Source organism: Salmo trutta, chromosome 29, assembly GCF_901001165.1.
Source record: "Salmo trutta chromosome 29, fSalTru1.1, whole genome shotgun sequence".
Classification (NCBI taxonomy): domain Eukaryota; kingdom Metazoa; phylum Chordata; class Actinopteri; order Salmoniformes; family Salmonidae; genus Salmo; species Salmo trutta.
The window spans coordinates 35,178,265-35,198,702 of NC_042985.1; the positions used below are offsets into that span (position 1 = coordinate 35,178,265).

At 48.0% G+C, this 20,438-nt stretch overlaps 1 protein-coding gene across 4 annotated transcripts in view; it reads right to left on the reverse strand.

Moving 5' to 3' along the window:
• Window positions 1–20,209, reverse strand: part of LOC115167474 (docking protein 4) — a 51,513-nt gene extending 31,304 nt beyond the window's left edge. Inside the window, exon 1 of one of the 4 annotated variants that reach the window (XM_029721908.1) lies at window positions 19,902–20,209. The gene's annotated coding sequence lies outside the window, so the exon portion shown is untranslated. Of the gene's footprint in view, window positions 1–10,041; window positions 10,354–10,381; window positions 11,017–11,806; window positions 11,824–19,901 lie in introns of those variants that run through there. The other 3 variants (XM_029721912.1, XM_029721910.1, XM_029721911.1) reach the window with 3 other exon arrangements.
• Between the last annotated feature and the right edge of the window lie 229 nt (window positions 20,210–20,438).

Here is a 20,438-nt window from a genome sequence, read left to right on the forward strand (position 1 = left end):
TGTAGGACGCCGCAGACTTTACCCTGTAGCTTACACTTACAAAGCTCCTCAAAACCCAACTTCACGCCAGAAATCAAATACTTTGTGTTTTGTCGTAGTACCACTAAGGAGGAGTTTTGGGTGTGTGTGTGCGGGTCACCCCACATGCCCCTTCAGAGTTCCCCCTGCCCCAGTAACACTCCCTCCCTCCCAATCCTATCTCATCCTCCTCATCCTCCTATCACATCGTGCATAACCCCCCCGGCTCATAATCCTTGTATCATATCCCATTAAACCCCCCCCCCCCAAAAAAAATGTATCTGCCGAAGCACGCAACACAACGCGCACACACGCACACACACACGCACGCACACACACACACACACGCACACAAACACACAAAGAGAATAAGAGGGAAGAGGAGATTCATTCTCACTCTATTCTCTGATTCTCTGCCCTAATAAGTCTTTATCCCCAGTAGGAGGCAGGAGGGATCAATGCCGAGGGCTAAAGGAACCCAGCTGACTTCAGAAACAAGTGAGAGGTCGCTCTTAATTAATACAGCTTGGCTATTGCTGGCGGGGTTTAACCCACCATGCCTGGCTCACTGGGAGAAACACAGGGAGAGAGAGAGAGAGAGGGTGGAGATTATACACTATGAGCAGGCTGGGGAAAAAAAATTATTCTAATATGTTCTGACCACACAGTCCACCGAGAGAGATGTTCTTAGAACATCTCAACGTTTCCATCCCCCGGGGCTGGGAGTAGTGAGTGGGTGGAAGGCAGGATCATTCTCCCGCTCTTGAAATGGAAGGAATAAGGACCCGAAACAGTAAGCCAGTGCATGAGAGGTTCTCTAGTGAGGTGAGGTCCTAGCAGCTATGACAAATAGTAGCATCCACACCCACAGTAAACACGAACACAGTGTAGGAACACACCATCTCTTCCCCCCCCCGCACTGTGAGCTCCTCCAGTCCAGCACTGTGGCACATCCAATACCTTCCTCTTCCCACCTCCGGCACAACCCATAACGCACTGCTCTGTCATCATCAAAAACCACTCTGAGGATGAGGGCGAGAGAGAGATAGAGAGAGAGAGAGAGAGAGAGAGAGAGAAGGAGAGGGACAAGGGGAGAGCACGCACAATGTGCTAAACGAGCAATAAAGTTGACAGCAGAGAGAGGCCATTCATCGTGTCGCCAGAGAAGAGGCTCCAGAGTTAAGACGCTCGCTAGCACCGTATTTACCCCATCTATCAGAGGACAACACGCAGTACATCCCCACAACCCTAACACAGCACGCAGTACATCCCCACAACCCTAACACAACACGCAGTACATCACCACAACCCTAACACAGCATGCAGTACATCCCCACAACCCTAACACAACACGCAGTACATCACCACAACCCTAACACAGCACGCAGTACATCCCCACAACCCTAACACAACACGCAGTACATCACCACAACCCTAACACAGCATGCAGTACATCCCCACAACCCTAACACAACACGCAGTACATCACCACAACCCTAACACAGCACGCAGTACATCCCCACAACCCTAACACAACACGCAGTACATCCCCACAACCCTAACACAGCACGCAACCCTAACACAACACGCAGTACATCCCCACAACCCTAACACAACACGCAGTACATCACCACAACCCTAACACAGCACGCAGTACATCACCACAACCCTAACACAGCACGCAGTACATCCCCACAACCCTAACACAACACGCAGTACATCACCACAACCCTAACACAGCATGCAGTACATCCCCACAACCCTAACACAACACGCAGTACATCACCACAACCCTAACACAGCACGCAGTACATCCCCACAACCCTAACACAACACGCAGTACATCCCCACAACCCTAACACAGCACGCAACCCTAACACAACACGCAGTACATCCCCACAACCCTAACACAACACGCAGTACATCCCCACAACCCTAACACAGCACGCAACCCTAACACAACACGCAGTACATCCCCACAACCCTAACACAGCACGCAGTACATCCCCACAACCCTAACACAACACGCAGTACATCCCCACAACCCTAACACAACACGCAGTACATCCCCACAACCCTAACACAGCACGCAACCCTAACACAACACGCAGTACATCCCCACAACCCTAACACAACACGCAGTACATCCCCACAACCCTAACACAGCATGCAGTACATCCCCACAACCCTAACACAACACGCAGTACATCCCCACAACCCTAACACAGCATGCAGTACATCACCACAACCCTAACACAACACGCAGTACATCCCCACAACCCTAACACAGCACGCAGTACATCCCCACAACCCTAACACAGCACGCAGTACATCCCCACAACCCTAACACAGCACGCAACCCTAACACAACACGCAGTACATCCCCACAACCCTAACACAACACGCAGTACATCCCCACAACCCTAACACAGCACGCAACCCTAACACAACACGCAGTACATCACCACAACCCTAACACAGCACGCAACCCTAACACAACACGCAGTACATCACCACAACCCTAACACAACACGCAGTACATCCCCACAACCCTAACATAACACGCAGTACATCGCCACAACCCTAACACAACACGCAGTACATCCCCACAACCCTAACACAACACGCAGTACATCCCCACAACCCTAACACAACACGCAGTACATCCCCACAACCCTAACACAGCATGCAGTACATCCCCACAACCCTAACACAACACGCAGTACATCACCACAACCCTAACACAGCACGCAGTACATCCCCACAACCCTAACACAACACGCAGTACATCCCCACAACCCAAACACAGCACGCAACCCTAACACAACACGCAGTACATCCCCACAACCCTAACACAACACGCAGTACATCCCCACAACCCTAACACAGCACGCAACCCTAACACAACACGCAGTACATCCCCACAACCCTAACACAGCACGCAGTACATCCCCACAACCCTAACACAACACGCAGTACATCCCCACAACCCTAACACAACACGCAGTACATCCCCACAACCCTAACACAGCACGCAACCCTAACACAACACGCAGTACATCCCCACAACCCTAACACAACACGCAGTACATCCCCACAACCCTAACACAGCACGCAACCCTAACACAACACGCAGTACATCACCACAACCCTAACACAGCACGCAACCCTAACACAACACGCAGTACATCACCACAACCCTAACACAACACGCAGTACATCCCCACAACCCTAACATAACACGCAGTACATCGCCACAACCCTAACACAACACGCAGTACATCCCCACAACCCTAACACAACACGCAGTACATCCCCACAACCCTAACACAACACGCAGTACATCCCCACAACCCTAACACAGCATGCAGTACATCCCCACAACCCTAACACAACACGCAGTACATCACCACAACCCTAACACAGCACGCAGTACATCCCCACAACCCTAACACAACACGCAGTACATCCCCACAACCCAAACACAGCACGCAACCCTAACACAACACGCAGTACATCCCCACAACCCTAACACAACACGCAGTACATCCCCACAACCCTAACACAGCACGCAACCCTAACACAACACGCAGTACATCCCCACAACCCTAACACAGCACGCAGTACATCCCCACAACCCTAACACAACACGCAGTACATCCCCACAACCCTAACACAACACGCAGTACATCCCCACAACCCTAACACAGCACGCAACCCTAACACAACACGCAGTACATCCCCACAACCCTAACACAACACGCAGTACATCCCCACAACCCTAACACAGCACGCAGTACATCCCCACAACCCTAACACAACACGCAGTACATCCCCACAACCCTAACACAGCACGCAGTACATCACCACAACCCTAACACAACACGCAGTACATCCCCACAACCCTAACACAGCACGCAGTACATCCCCACAACCCTAACACAGCACGCAGTACATCCCCACAACCCTAACACAGCACGCAACCCTAACACAACACGCAGTACATCCCCACAACCCTAACACAACACGCAGTACATCCCCACAACCCTAACACAGCACGCAGTACATCACCACAACCCTAACACAGCACGCAACCCTAACACAACACGCAGTACATCACCACAACCCTAACACAGCACGCAACCCTAACACAACACGCAGTACATCACCACAACCCTAACACAACACGCAGTACATCCCCACAACCCTAACATAACACGCAGTACATCGCCACAACCCTAACACAACACGCAGTACATCCCCACAACCCTAACACAACACGCAGTACATCCCCACAACCCTAACACAACACGCAGTACATCCCCACAACCCTAACACAGCACGCAGTACATCCCCACAACCCTAACACAGCACGCAGTACATCACCACAACCCTAACACAACACGCAGTACATCCCCACAACCCTAACACAGCACGCAACCCTAACACAACACGCAGTACATCACCACAACCCTAACACAACACGCAGTACATCCCCACAACCCTAACACAGCACGCAACCCTAACACAACACGCAGTACATCACCACAACCCTAACACAACACGCAGTACATCCCCACAACCCTAACACAGCACGCAACCCTAACACAACAAGAAGTACATCACCACAACCCTAACACAGCACGCAACCCTAACACAACACGCAGTACATCACCACAACCCTAACACAACACGCAGTACATCCCCACAACCCTAACACAACACGCAGTACATCGCCACAACCCTAACACAACATGCAGTACATCCCCACAACCCTAACACAACACGCAGTACATCACCACAACCCTAACACAACACGCAACCCTAACACAACACGCAGTACATCCCCACAACCCTAACACAGCACGCAACCCTAACACAGCACGCAGTACATCCCCACAACCCTAACACAACACCCAGTACATCACCACAACCCTAACACAGCACGCAACCCTAACACAACACGCAGTACATCACCACAACCCTAACACAACACGCAGTACATCCCCACAACCCTAACACAACACGCAGTACATCGCCACAACCCTAACACAACACGCAGTACATCCCCACAACCCTAACACAACACGCAACCCTAACACAACACGCAGTACATCACCACAACCCTAACACAGCACGCAACCCTAACACAACACGCAGTACATCCCCACAACCCTAACACAACACCCAGTACATCACCACAACCCTAACACAGCACGCAACCCTAACACAACACGCAGTACATCACCACAACCCTAACACAACACGCAGTACATCACCACAACCCTAACACAGCACGCAACCCTAACACAACACGCAGTACATCCCCACAACCCTAACACAGCACGCAGTACATCCCCACAACCCTAACACAACACGCAGTACATCCCCACAACCCTAACACAGCACTATGTGGACAACGGTGGAGGCTGCGCAGGGGAGGACGGCTCATAATAATGGCTGGAACGGAGCGAATGGAATGGCATCAAACACACGAGAACCACATGTTTGATGCATTTGACACGATTCCACTCATTCTGGCAGGCGGGAGGGAGGGATCGTGTCACTGGCTAGGGCTGGGACAGGAGGGACTGGAGCCCAGGCAGCAGGAGATGTCCCCCAGGTCCCCCCTCACCTGTCTGTGACCCCCAACCCGACAGACACACACCCAACCTAACCCAACCTCGGCTTCAACCTCTCCATGGCGCTACTGAGGAAGAGTCCTGACAGCAGACATACATGGACAGGCACATGTGCAAGGATGGATGCTGGCACAGATGCGTAGTCTTGCTCTGATTGGGTGCCACCGAAAGTGAGCTCACAGAGACCACTCCTCTCCCTTTCTCACACACAGAGACAGAGAGACAGAGAGACAGAGAGAGAGAGAGAGAGAGAGAGAGAGAGAGAGAGAGAGAGAGAGAGAGATATTTCGCCTGAAGCCAGCACTAGGGAACGACGACAGACGCGACGCCCTGTCTGCTCACGTCTACTATCTGTCACAGATAACGCGCACACACACACACATCCCTCAACACCATCCTCATAGACAGACCAGACACACTGTCTGCAAGCGAGTCCTATCAGACAATGCCCCATAGCCAGCGAGCTCACACACACACACAATATATATACACATTACATACACACACTAACAGGGAGAAAATGGAGCCTTTATCTAGGCGGAGGATAAGAGGAGTATTGACTAGGGAGATTGCTAGGGGCTGGCAGGCATGCACACTCCAACTACCCTATCACTGGACACAGTGTATAAAACCCCACATATCCTAAACCAACAAAAACACACACCCAATAACATTTTTTTTTTTTTTAATCACAAACACAACTTAATCCCACGCAAACCCGTTTATGAGTATCATAAAAGAGTATCATCTTCCCATCCTAATACTTCAGAGTGTTTTTGGACATGGAGTCTGGGGTGGACTGGGAGCTGATAACCATCGTTAACCCTTGCAGTGAAAGCACACACGCGGATAACCATCTGACCCTTTCGGGGGCCGTGAAAACACACCCTCAGGTCATTACCAGCAGAGGGGTGTGGGAAAGAAACACAGGTAGGGGCCAGGTTACAGACACTAACTCTGTTCTAAACGGCATGATAATCCCTGTATAGTGCACTACTTTTGACCAAGGTATTTACTTGTATGCCAAGGCATCATTACATCACTGTTTTGTACTTCTTCGGTTTTTTGTGATCGTCCATAACTTGAAACCTGTCATGACATCATTTTGCAGCACACAATCACGTTTACATTTTACAATCTAGAGATGTTTTCTGTCAGAAGAAACCCACGGATGATACGCTCTTCGAAAAAAAGGGTTCCAAAAGGAATCTTCGGCTGTCCCCATAGGAGAACCCTTTTTGGTTCCAGGTAGAACCCCTTTTGCTTCCAGGTAGACTCTTTTGGGTTCCACGTAGAACCGTCTGTGTAAAGGGTTCTACATGGAACTCAGAAGGGATCTACCTGGAACCAAAAAGGGTTCTACCTGGAACCAAAAAGGGTTCTCCTATGAGGACAGCCGAATAACCCTTGTAGGTTCTAGATAGCACCTTTCTTTCTATTAGTGTACGAGAGAAGGGAGATTAAATTTCAACCCAATAAAACGCTCCCTAGCACAAAAGTACAGTCAGTGAAATGTAGCCGCGTTCTTCATTTGGAACCAGTGATATTTGCTTTCCAGTGCTGCGGGTGGTTCTTTCCATCTCTCTCTCCATCAAGACGGGATCCGTTTATCTCCCAACCACCAGACTTTTGAATTGTCTAAGAGAGGAAAAAGTCAATTTTTTTGGCCCTCAGCAAGCTGTACTACTTTCTAGAAGAAAACACGTCACTTAGCAGTCAGAGCCCTAAACACACACACACAGTCTGTTTGAACACACTCATTCTGTCTAAAGAGTTCCTGTTCTGAAGAGTTATACAGTAGCTCATATAAACTGCGCAAACACTAATCTGGTGAACAGTTTAATCCTGGGATCTGGCTTGTCTTTTCACTTGAACTTGTCTGATTTGCATTTCTATTTAAGCAAGGTAACAGATCTTAGAGCACACAAAGCATCCACTGAGACAATAAGCCAGCCTTAATAAATACAGAGAGGTTTATTAAAGCTGCTCAAATCTACTGCTGACCCCTCGAGATGTGGATTCTGCTGCTGCTGCAAAATGAACAGTTTGGCCTGACCAAGCCGAGAGAAGGTGGTGGGGGGGGGGCAATGCAGTTAGAAATAGAATAGCAATAACTGGAACAGAAAGGGATGGAGAAAAGAGAGAGAAAGAGAGGGGAGGGAGAGAGGGGTCACAGAGGGAGGTAGCGCTGGAAAGAGCTTTGATGCTACATTATCTTTTCACCCTTGCTGTGCTGCCCTAGGCTGTGCTCTCCTCTCAACACGAGAGGCTCATAGTAATGCTCATGGTAATGTCCGGAACGGAGCAAGTGGAATGGCGTCAAAACACCTGGAAACGATGAGTTTGATGTATTTGATATCGTTTCAGATTCCGCTACGATCATTACCATCAGCCTGTTCTCCCTATTATGGTGCCAGCAGCCTCCTGTGCCCCTCAACACACACACACACTGCATGACACACACACACACACACACACACACACACACTGCCTGCAACATACACACACATGCATACACACGTGCGCCACACCATTAACATACAGTAGTGGGGTAACTATGCAGATGTCTAGGGAACACCGCACCTCAGAATCTGTGCCACAGTCACTGTCAAACTTATCAGCCCTTTTCTCTCCTCATTCAACTCAATGAATACCATCTGCCAAGCCAGGGACAGAAACAGAACAGCCCACAGACCTTACAGAGAGACTGGCGCCTTGAGGGTGTGGGTTTATGTGTGTGTGTGTGTGTGTGCTTGTCCGTGTGTGTGTGTGTGTGTGTGTGTGTGTGTGTGTGTGTGTGTGTGTGTGTGTGTGTGTGTCTGAATTCGGACGTTTGCACACAGGGCTTAATCTCTGACGCAGTGTCTAATTTCTAACACAACCCAGAGCCTTTTGGTCAAGCCCCAGTCCAAATTGGAGCCAGGCCAGGTCAATGTCTGGGGGAGTGGAGGACCCTCCTCCCTCCTGACCCACACCCTCCACATACCCCCCCCACACAGCCCATCACAAGGCTGTTGGCATGACTGTCTCCACAAAAACTATCTAGTCGTTCTCCTATCTCTAACAAACAGAAATGATCCTCTACAGGTTGTGGTGCCACTGAAGAAAAACAAAATACAGACTTTATTCACCGAAGCCCTTCAGGCAAATTGAGAGGAAAAGGAGCAGTTGCTGTCATCTAAGAGACAGTTATTCGATTTTAACTTAATGCGCCATAACCTTGCAGTCTGCCTGCAACGCTTTCTGGGGACTTTAAATCATTAAGTTGTTGAGTATTTTTGTAATTGCCTTGGTGAAGTGAGGAATTCGCACAAAGTGGTAGGCTGGCCCCAACTCCCAGGATCTTCTTAACAACACTCCTGTGAATAAACATCAAAGACAAACAGCTGCCAGCAAGAGACTGTGGGAGAGAGAGCAAGAGGGAGGAAGAGTTTACACTATCTGTGTGTGTGTGTGTGTGTGTGTGTGTGTGTGTGTGTGTGTGTGTGTGTGTGTGTGTGTGTGTGTGTGTGTGTGTGTGTGTGTGTGTGTGTGTGTGCGTGTGGAATGCCTCTTAACTGTATCATCTTTTACTGGACTAAGTATAAACACAGAGGACGAGCGGAGCCACAGAGAGATTATGGGTTGGAAGACAATAGCCTGTACCTGACATCATCCACATACACACTTTTTATGTCACACACATTCTATTATGCTGTAAGTGCATAGCTATATTAACTAAAATGTCAACAAATTGTGTCTCTCAGAGAGAGAGAGAGAAATGTAGAGAAAAAGAGAGAGAGAGAAAGAGAGAGAGCAATAGAGAGATAAATAGAGAGAGAGAGAAATAGAGAGCAGGTCTGGTCATGTCTGGGGGTTTGGGGCTGTCTGGGGCAACATCCCTCAGCTAGACAAGGCCAGCCAGACTGGTGAGTAATGGTAAAGGGCAGGGTACTGAGGGCATACCTTTAGATATAAATGTCTAGACTTTAGAGATACCGTATAGTTAGTGTTTTCCCAACATCTCAATCTCCATGGGTTGGTATGACACGGATATCTAACCATCACAAGGACAAGGCCAATCACGCCACCAGTACCACGACAGGAAAACACTCAGCCACACACACAGTCAGCCACACACACAGTCAGCCACACACACATCCGTGTACTGATAGACATGCACACACACTTCCTTGGAGACAAAGTGAGAGCCCGCGAGCCAAAGAGCAGCAGAGGAAATGTAATGAGGCCAGATTAGCATCAGAACAGTAGATGCTAATCAGAGGAAACGCGCCTCAACACATTCCCACGGCACACACACACACACACCCACACACACACACACACACACAGCAGGAGAGTAGAAGTCAAAGTTCTAGTAATCAACAACAAAAAACATTACCTGTCAGTCCATCTCTATTCCCTGAGGTGTGCTGCTGACCGCATGGTGCAAGACTCCTCAGCACTGCTAATGAGCTGTGAACATCGCTGACGCAAGAACTAAAAATACATTATTACAAAAAACGGCTCACATTTGGAAAATATTGGAAGCTGTCAAAGAAAAGAGCCGAGTGGAACGTTGCATGTGCCTCATGGGTGATCCTTGGACGTTCGGACCTAAGAATGTAGCTAACGGCTAAAGTTCCGCTGACTGGTTCCCAGTCAAACAGAGAATGAAACATTAGCGGGGAGAAAGAGACAGAGACAGAGACAGACAGAGAAGAAAGGTAATCGTATCTCACCAGCGGGTGGACCAGCCCCAAATCCCAGCATTGTTGGTAGACAAAGACCGTGTTAAGCGCACGGATGAGGGAGGGAGGTGACCGCTGTACGGGCGTTGTGGGCCGTCAGATCTGTCTGGCTCACGTGGAGACCAGGAAGTCAATCTGGAGCCACAGAACCAGACCTGACTTCTTTCTCTCTTTTTTTTTTATCCCACTCTTTTAAAGAGTTGTTTAGAGGCGAGGAGCCGGAGAAGGTCAGTGTGTGATCACAGGACAGGATTTACAGAGTGATGGTATTCCTACAGAGGCTGATCTGTGTCGCTCTATAGGGGGATCCCGGCGGGAGGGCTCTCTAGACGGTCAATGGAGGCATGTGATCCATTGTCTCTAAATGGATACTGGCAACAGCACGCCCGCGTTACAACACAACGGGTTCACAAAACCGCTCAGCTTTACTGACTGGAAGTCAATATTCAAAGTCTCTCTGCTGATGAGACGCACACACACACACTCAAATCACTACCAGAAATCTACCCTCTCGTAGACATACGCGCTCTCCGATCTTGCTGGCAGGACGACGTGTGTGACAACACAGGATAGATGTGTCTAAAAATGGAGACCTTGAGAGATGTCAGGGGAGGTGTGATGTCACTGACTGCTTCTAAGTGCAGAGAGAGAGGGAGAGGGAGAGCGAGAGGGAGAGGGAGGGAGAGAGAGAGCGAGGCTGAGTACATATTTTCCACAGGTTGTGTTTCTCTCAGCAGAGCGGCAGTGCAGAGAGGAGTGGCAGGTCTGGAAAAGCAGGTTTGAGCTCCACAACACAACAGATGATGAGGAAACTAACTCGCATATGGTGTAAATGAGGCTACATCACCTCCCTCGACCTCTACAGAACCAAGACTCCACTTGGCCCTCATAAATACTAAGTCCAGTGGAGAATTTAAGCACGTGTCCTCTTGGAAGGAAAAATCTGTTGTAAACGTATCTAAGTTCTTCCATGCACAGAATGGCATATCAAAACCTCTACCCTCTACTCACCACCCGCCGACACATAGCTTCCCCATTCTGCTGACATGTAAGTTTAATGCGAGCACATTGTTATTTCAGTGTGAACTTCATGTGAACTGCAGATAACACACCAGACTGTAGATCTGCTGTCACATTTTCTAACAGATGACAAGGTGGTAGGGGCACGATGAGTATGGCGCTGCCCTCGTGGTTGTGATGGAAGGTACAATTTGACGCACACACACACAGCATAACTCCCTGTTAAAATAAAGGTTAAACACACACACACACACAGCATAACTCCCTGTTAAAATAAAGGTTAAACACACACACACACACTAGAGACAGAAGGAAACAGAGAGCGGGGAAAGAAAAGAATTGACTTTGAAGAGCCAAAAATGATACTGAAAACAGAAACCTTGTACACGCAATTACCTGAAACGATGGGCTGAACTCGCGTCCTCGCTACAGAAAAGGCTATAGTTAAAAGACATTCAGGGAGGCGCTTGCGAAAAAATTACAGTCAGACAGACAGGCAGGGGGCCGTGAACAATGCAGAAAGGAATCTGGGAATACACGGCCGAGGTGAAAAGATGAGACGAAAATTGTAAGGAAGAAAAGCTACAACCTTGTGGAGTTAAAGGGAGTGGAGTGCATTCACAGCAAAGACACACACACACACACACACACACACACATCTCTGTGTCAACAGGATAAATGATTCAAGTTTAGCCTAATCCTCTGTAAATGCTTCGGAGCACTCAGGAGATCCACTCTTCAAGTCGTTGAGCGAGAGAACACAGGACGTAAGAATGAACCAGGCTCAGAGTACAACTGCTGTCCCTCTGGGCTGATATATGTGCTGAGAGTACCTAAGCCCTGATTCAGGAACAGGATTTTTTCCCTCTAGTTTCCCTGTGGGGGTTGAGCTAGGACACAGATCCTGGATCAGCAGTTTGGGATCGGTCCATCCATCCAGATAAAAGGCGTGGGCAGATAAAAGTGGAACAGGTCATACCGGTATCATGGTAAACCTCCCCCTTCGGTGCCGGTGTAAAAAAAAGGAGCCGGTATGCCCACATAGTTCCCATTACTCCTGGTGATGACGTCCTTATAGAGCGGGAGTGACTCCTGCGACCGTCACACAGTGCAGGTGGCCTGGCGGTTAGAGCGTTGAGCCAGTAACCGAAAGGTCGCTGGTTCAAATACCTGAGCCGACAAAGTGACAAGTCTGCCGATGTGCCCTTGAGTAAGGCACTTAAGCCTCATTTGCTCCAGGGGCGCGGTACTACTATGGCTTACCATGTAAAACAACACATTTCACTGTACCTATCCGGTGTACGTGACAATACAACGTTATATATATATTGGGGTTTTTTAAGCACTGGAGGAAAATCACATAACATCACTGAATCTCCAGCAATGTTCCGCTGGAAACACTTTTCCACACATCCACTGTCAGAGAGACTGGACAGTGAGGCTGTCGAACCGCGGGACAGTGACAGTCGCTGGGACCTGGGTACTATTCTGCCATCCATCAACAAAGGCATACTAGTAGTACAGGCCGGGGTCAAATGGAGAGAGTGTCAGGAAGAGAGAGAGTGTGTCAAGAAGAGAGAGAGAGAGAGCTGAAAGACAGAGAGAATGAGCGAAGGGAGAGTGCGGAGCGGTCCCCGTCAGCTCACTTTCGGGTGGCAACCAGACAGAGCAAGTGCTCCATCAGTCGGGCAGGCTCCCCAGACAACCCTCCCCCGACAGGGTCACCATCTCAGCCTGGCCAGGCCTCATCCATCAGCCCAGACAGCTGTCCCATTAGTACCGCCTCAGCCTCAGACACGGAGACGCACAGAGGACACATGGAGACGTGGCACACCGGGGGGGGGGGGGGTGCTCTCACTCTTACACAGACTCACCCGAAAAAGAAAAAAAACACGCCCATTTAAACGACGCACTTCTTCTGCTTGCCTCTCTGAAGAGAAATCATGCGCATTCACACTTAATTGAGCCGTGATGAGGCTATCCATTCATATGTCAAATGTTTTCCGTTTTACGGTAGCACAATCCCTTAGAAACACTTCCGAGTTAGTCTGCACCCACAGATGCACTGTACATTCCTCAGCTGACATGGGAAAAGCTAGTCATACTACACAGAGGGGAAACGGCACGGTTGCAGCGTCTCAGTGCGGGCCGGCTGCAGCCTGCCACCGTGGAGGACTGAAGTTCTCGGAAATCAAAACAAATCGATGAAGCCCAGACCCAGGGGAGGGGAGCCTTTTGCTCCAAATTACAGCATGAAAAAAAAAACACGCTGTGGAGAAAAAACAAGAGGCAACGCAGCTCTGCCTGCCAGTAGGCCTGACCACACAGCAGCAGACACGAGAGAGAGCTAGTGAGGAGGGCATGAGGGACAGGGATGGAGACAGAAAGAGAGGGTCGAGAAAGAGTGAGTGCAAAGGAGTGAAATCCTGGAAGCATTAAGAGAAATGTTACGCACACAGAGAGGGAGCGACAAGTGGAGAGAGAGAGAGAGAGAGAGAGAGAGAGAGAGAGAGAGAGAGAGAGAGAGAGAGAGAGAGAGAGAGAGAGAGAGAGAGAGAGAGAGAGAGAGAGAGAGAGAGAGAGAGAGAGAGAGAGAGAGAGAGAGAGAGAGGTTCTGTATAGGCTCAGCCAGTCGAGAACAGAGAAGGGAAAGATGGGGTCTTAATGGCAGAGAGCTGGACGCTCTATCGGCTCAGAAGACAGACAGGCAGGTAGGCAGGCCACTACACTCTGTAATTTACAGACGTGGAATGCAGCAGCCTGCCCCTGGTGCTAATTACAGGCCCTCTCTTTCTCCTTCCCTCTCTCTCTCTCTTTCTGCTGTCAAAGCGGGGCTGGGCCCTGGCTGCCTGCTGGAGACTGAGCCAGAGCCAACCAACCAGAACCAGACTACTCCCACAATGCCCTGCTCTCTCCCAGCTCCAGTCCCCAGATGCAGCAGCAGCAGCAGCAAGAGTGAACAGCAAGTCAGCTAGTCTCCACTGGTACCATACTGCACAAACACTGTCTGTCAGTCTAAAGTATATATGTCTGTATGTCCGTCTGTCTGTTCAATCTATAGTCTAAATCACTTGCACCACTCAAGTGGCTGGCAGTCTATTTTAATGTTGATCATATCTGTGCATGCATGTGAAAGGGTTGGTATGGTAGCTCATTTTGGGGTTGAAGGGGTGTTGTACTCAAACAGATGACTTCCATATCAGGGAGGGGAAGGGGGCACTTTATGGCAAAAACAATTATCTGAATCCATCCATCATCCTACTCTATGCATCCCCATCGTTCTCAACCTCCACCCATCCATCATCCTACTCAATGCATCCCCATCATTCTCAACCTCCATCCATCTATCATCCTAATCTATGTATCCCCATCGTTCTCAACCTCCACCCATCCATCCATCATCCTACCCTATATATCCCCATCGTTCTCAACCTCCATCCATCTCCCTCTGTTTGTCTCCCTCTGTTTGTCCCCCCCCCCGTATCTCTTTCGTATCGTCTGAGATCCCCAAAGATTGGAAAGCTGCCGCGGTCATCCCCCTTAATAAAGGGGGAGACACTCTAGACCCAAACTGCCACAGACCTATATCTATCCTACCCTGCCTTTCTAAGGTCTTCGAAAGCCAAGTTAACAAACAGATCACCGACCATTTCGAATCCCACCGTAACTTCTCCACTATGCAATCTGGTTTCCAAGCTGGTCATGGGTGCACCTCAGCCATGCTCAAGGTCCTAAACGATATCATAACCACCATCGATAAGAGACAATACTGTGCAGCTGTATTCATCGACCTGGCCAAGGCTTTCGACTCTGTCAATCACCACACCACATTCTTATCGGCAGACTCAACAGCATTGGCTTCTCATAAGACTGCCTCGCCTGTTTCACCAACTACTTCTCAGATAGAGTTCAGTGTGTCAAATCGTTGTTGTCCGGACCTCTAAGAGTCTCTATAGGGGTGCCACAGGGTTCAATTCTCGGGCCAACTCTTTTCTCTGTATACATCAACGATGTGGCTATTGCTGCTGGTGACTCTCTGATCCACCTCTACGCAGACGACACCATCCTGTCTACATCTGGCCCTTTTTTGGACACTGTTATCTAACCTCCAGATGAGCTTCAATGCAATACAACACTCCTTCTGTGGCCTCCAACTGCTCTTAAATGCAAGTAAAACTAAATGCATGCTCTTCAACCGATCGCTGCCTGCACCTGCCCGCCCGACTAGCATTACTACTCTGGACGGTTCTGACTTAGAATATGTGGACAACTACAAATACCTAGGTGTCTGGCTAGACTGTAAACTCTCCTTTCCAGACTCACATTAAGCATCTCCAATCCAAAATTAAATCTAGAAATCGGCTTCCTATTTCGCAACAAAGCATCTTTCACTCATGCTGCCAAACATACCCTCGTAAAACTGACTATCCTACCGATCCTTGACTTCGGCGATGTCATTTACAAAATAGCCTCCAACCCTCTCTCACCAAATTGGATGCAGTCTATCACAGTGCCATCCCTTTTGTCACCAAAGCCCCATATACTACCCACCACTGCGACCTGTATGCTCTCGTTGGCTGGCCCTCGCTTCATATTCGTCGCCAAACCCACTGACTCCAGGTCATCTATAAGTCTTTGCTAGATAAAGCCCCGCCTTATCTTAGCTCACTGGTCACCAAAGCAGCACCCGCCCGTAGCACGAGCTCCAGCAGATATATCTCACTGGTCACCCCCAAAGCCAATTCCTCCCTTGGCCGCCTTTCCTTCCAGTTCTCTGCTGCCAATGACTGGAACAAATTTCAAAAATTACTGAAGCTGGAGACTCATATCTCCCTCTCTAACTTTAAGTACCAGCTGTCAGAGCAGCTCACAGATCACTGCACCTGTACATAGCCCATCTGTAAACAGCCCATCCAACTACCTCATCCCCATACTGTTATTTATTTTTTTGCTCCTTTGCACCCCAGTATCTCTACTTGCACATTCATCTTCTGCACATCTATCACTCCAGTGTTTAATTGCTAAATTGTAATTATTTTGCCACTATGGCCTATTGTCTTACCTCCCTTATCTTACCTCATTTGCACACACTGTACATAGATTTTTCTATTGTGTTATTGACTGTATGTTTGTTTTTTCCATGTGTAACTCTGTGTTACACATGGCACTGATCACACTGCTTTGTTTTATCTTGGCCAGGTCACAGTTGTAAATGACACCTGGCCTACCTGGTTAAATAAAGATGAAATAAAAAATGTAAATAAAAAATAGTATACCATGCACTCTAACCTAGAGTAAAACACATATCTTAGCTCTTGCACCGCTCTCATTGCACAGCACATTGTTCTGAATGATTTATGTGATCCTTTACAGTACATGCTCTCACACACACACACACACACACACACACACACACACACACACACACACACACACATAGATATTTTCAAAACAACACAAAGAGGAACAGAAAAAGACAATACCTTTTTCTTTCATACCAACACGCATGTCCACACAAACATATTACAGACATAATGTTTGTGGATAAAAAGCAGCCCAAAGCGCCCAGAAAACAGCACAGGCCGTGGTGACATTGACACAAAAGTCATTGTTTCCCTTGATGGAAACTGAGTACCCTTCTTCCCCCATAGCAACAGCAGCAGTCTGGCTCCACATTGCCCTTTCTGACTCATTTCCCAGTAAGACAGGAGCATATTGATCATACAGAACGCTACTAAACCCTACTAAGCCATCTCTGCCAGCATACACACCAACACAGACACACAACATGACCACCTCTGCCAAAAGACCGGGGGGGGGCAAACACGGACCGTTGGAGTGGGAGGACAGCACAGATGTGCCTCCTCTTTACTCCTGTAATCTCCCAGAACCCAATCCAGTCTCTGTGTGTGTGTGTGTGTGTGTGTGTGTGTGTGTGTGTGTGTGTGTGTGTGTGTGTGTGTGTGTGTGTGTGTGTGTGTGTGTGTGTGTGTGTGTGTGTGTGTGTGTGTGTGTGTGTGTGTGTGTTCAGAGGAAGCTAACTGGCTTCAGAGCCCACACTGTCTGAGTTTATTTGCATGTTTGGCTGTCTGTAATAACAGCAGACAGTTGGAAACAAAGTGATGAAATTTCACTGTAAAGTACGGTACACATCAATGTAAAATACCCCTCTGAACCACTGACCCTGCCATACTCTAATATACACACACCCAGCTCTGTTAAACACCAATGAGTGGTCCATGATGGTAGCACTGGCAGAGAGACAGAAAGAGAGCGGGAGGTGAGTCAGAGAGACCGTATCATGTGAAGGGTTGCGGTGAACACAGACCTGTCATAGTCGTTGAGAACCCTGAGTGAAAGAGTGAATGTAGGCAGGTCCACGGTCATAGATGTATCCTAAGAAGATTCATGAGTGCCGTACTCGTACCGTACTCACACTGTTCAGTATGGCAGGGAGGAGATAATGGTGGGGATGTGGGTGAGGCTATAGGCTAACGTAGTGTTATATCCACTGGCCTGCCTATCATCCCTCCTCGTATATCCACTGGCCTGCCCATCATCCCTCCTCGTATATCCACTGGTCTGCCCATCATCCCTCCTCGTATTTTTCTTTAGAGCGGGACAAAGTATTGACGCCCACTTGAAGACATCGCCGGTTGGCATGCAATTTGTGCCAGGCTGCCAAGGCCTGGAATTGGCTAGAATGATTCAGTGTGCGGCAGCCGGGAGAGAAAGTGCTCTTTGTCTCTGCGGCAGCGCTGCTCCAGGTGAATTGCCTTGATTTCTCTCCTCGTTGTCGATCTCTAAATTGAACCATTATTTAGTATGGTTCCAATAGAGCTGGGGTCACACCGGGTTAGCGTTGGAAAAAAACAGTCCGTCTCTTTACCTGACAGCTGAGCCACGCACACATGCACACACGCGCACACAAACAAATCATAAGCAGTACAGTGGGATATCCAAAAATGGCAATATAATCATGTCTCTGCATCTTTCATAACACATCAATAGTCACTCTCCCAGCGGGAGTTCAGCTATGATGCAAACAAACCCCGACAGCGGGTCGTATGTGTTACAACAAACAGCTGTGTGTGCACAGAGACGAGGCACGATCCCTGGAACCTCGCATAGGACGCAAGGCAACTCTGCAAGGCCAATTGACATGTTGCCGCTCATCTCCACAGCTTCTCCTAGAAATCTACTGCATGATTTCTATTTTCCTATAACATACATGGTCATTGTTCATTAGCGCCACACGCAGTCGCAATACAATGTTTACACCCACTAAGCCTATAGAATAATCGAAAGAGAATCATTTGATTTCCCGGCTACAGGTTAATGACTTTTCATACTGTCATCTATATCTCAAAGCGGTTTACCAAAGATGACTACCGCAGAAAACATCCACTGTGGACCTCACTCGTGCCAGAGATGTAGCATTCTGTTGAACAGACTTATCAAGCTCATTTATTACCCGCTCTGGAGGACTTGTTATTACCAGCGAGATAAGAGCAGACACCGTTTCATTAGCCGGGTGAAACATGCTCGTTGATCTGCAAGAGAAAAATACAACTAAAAGGTACTATTTCAATGTAATTAGGCTAATTGTCTTGGGATTTACAAGGTGCCAGGCAAATTCCACATTGAGTTGTTATTACACCTTTAGTGGAATTTGCTAAATGTCACCAATCGACATAGGCCTACTTTAAGTCTTTTTTTTTCTTTCCATTAAACAAAAATGTTATAACAGGCCTTAACATTTAGTTAACTTCACATGTAGGCTACATTAATTAAATCAGAATTATTTAGATCTGTTATAAATGAATTTCATTGATGCAATACCCCTCATTATTTCATATAAATATACACCTATAATGTGTGTAAAATATTCATGTTACATATCTCTCTCTCTCCGCACACGCACGCGGTTTTTTTTTTTTTTTTTTTACATTGCTTACTGCCAATCGCCCACTCTCAATCAATAGGTCTTATCCGATGTAGAGAATATAAACTATCAGCCCAAAGCCATACCCGTCAACTATTTATGCTATAAGTGTATTTAGCCAATAGTGAAAATTAGCAATATAATCTTGAATAGACTAAGAGGACAATTCAGTTAGTCTTATTACGTGTAGCCTAAGACTAAAGTATGTTGGGTTTATGCCGTCTACAATGGTCGATTGGAGATGCATAATGGTAAAAAAATAATAATAATACTTCAAATACATTTAAAATAACAAGCATACTTTTCCAAAATAAATCCCTCCATATGCATAATTAAAACAAGCTGACATAGACTATACTTTCTAGTTGCAGTAGGCTTTTAAACAAAATAGCATTATAGAATCATCTAATAACATCCATTGTTGCAAGCGATGCAACTTAGTAAAAGCAACACCTCAAACAATTGCTCAATATACACATCATGTACACCATGTTATACACACAATGTACACCATGTTCATCGATTTAACGCTCCCAAAACATTTACCTGGATGACGAAGTCCTGAAGGGGCGCGGCGGTCGGTGCTGAGCAGCTCCGCGTGTGACCTTCAGGCAGGATGGGTAGAAGCCACAACTATCGTACTGAATTGGTAATACATGCAACCTACGCAACCTGACAATAATTCCATGAACCGACGGAGAATAGGCTACCTTCTGGCTGTGTGGTTTTATTTGTGACGAACGCGCCGAGGTGATTCGTTCTTCACGGAGAACTGGCGGTGGTCTCTTCTGTCCAGTCCGGCTGGCGCTGCTCAGAGCTGTACCAATGACTGTGTAGGGCTGCACCGAGCGGATCAGAGCTGCAAACAAAATAGACACAATTTCAGCCAGCCACGTTTCAGTAGCCACCCTTTTACCGTAAAACTCCAAGAGCTGTGCACATGTCATTTATTCATACTTTCCAATTGGGTACTCATTCACAGCGAGAGCAGCATTTTACCATATTGATACATCTTTCTCGAAAATGCAAAGGTTTTAAGCATCTTGAAATATTGAACATGTAGCCTACTCTGCGTGTTTCGAT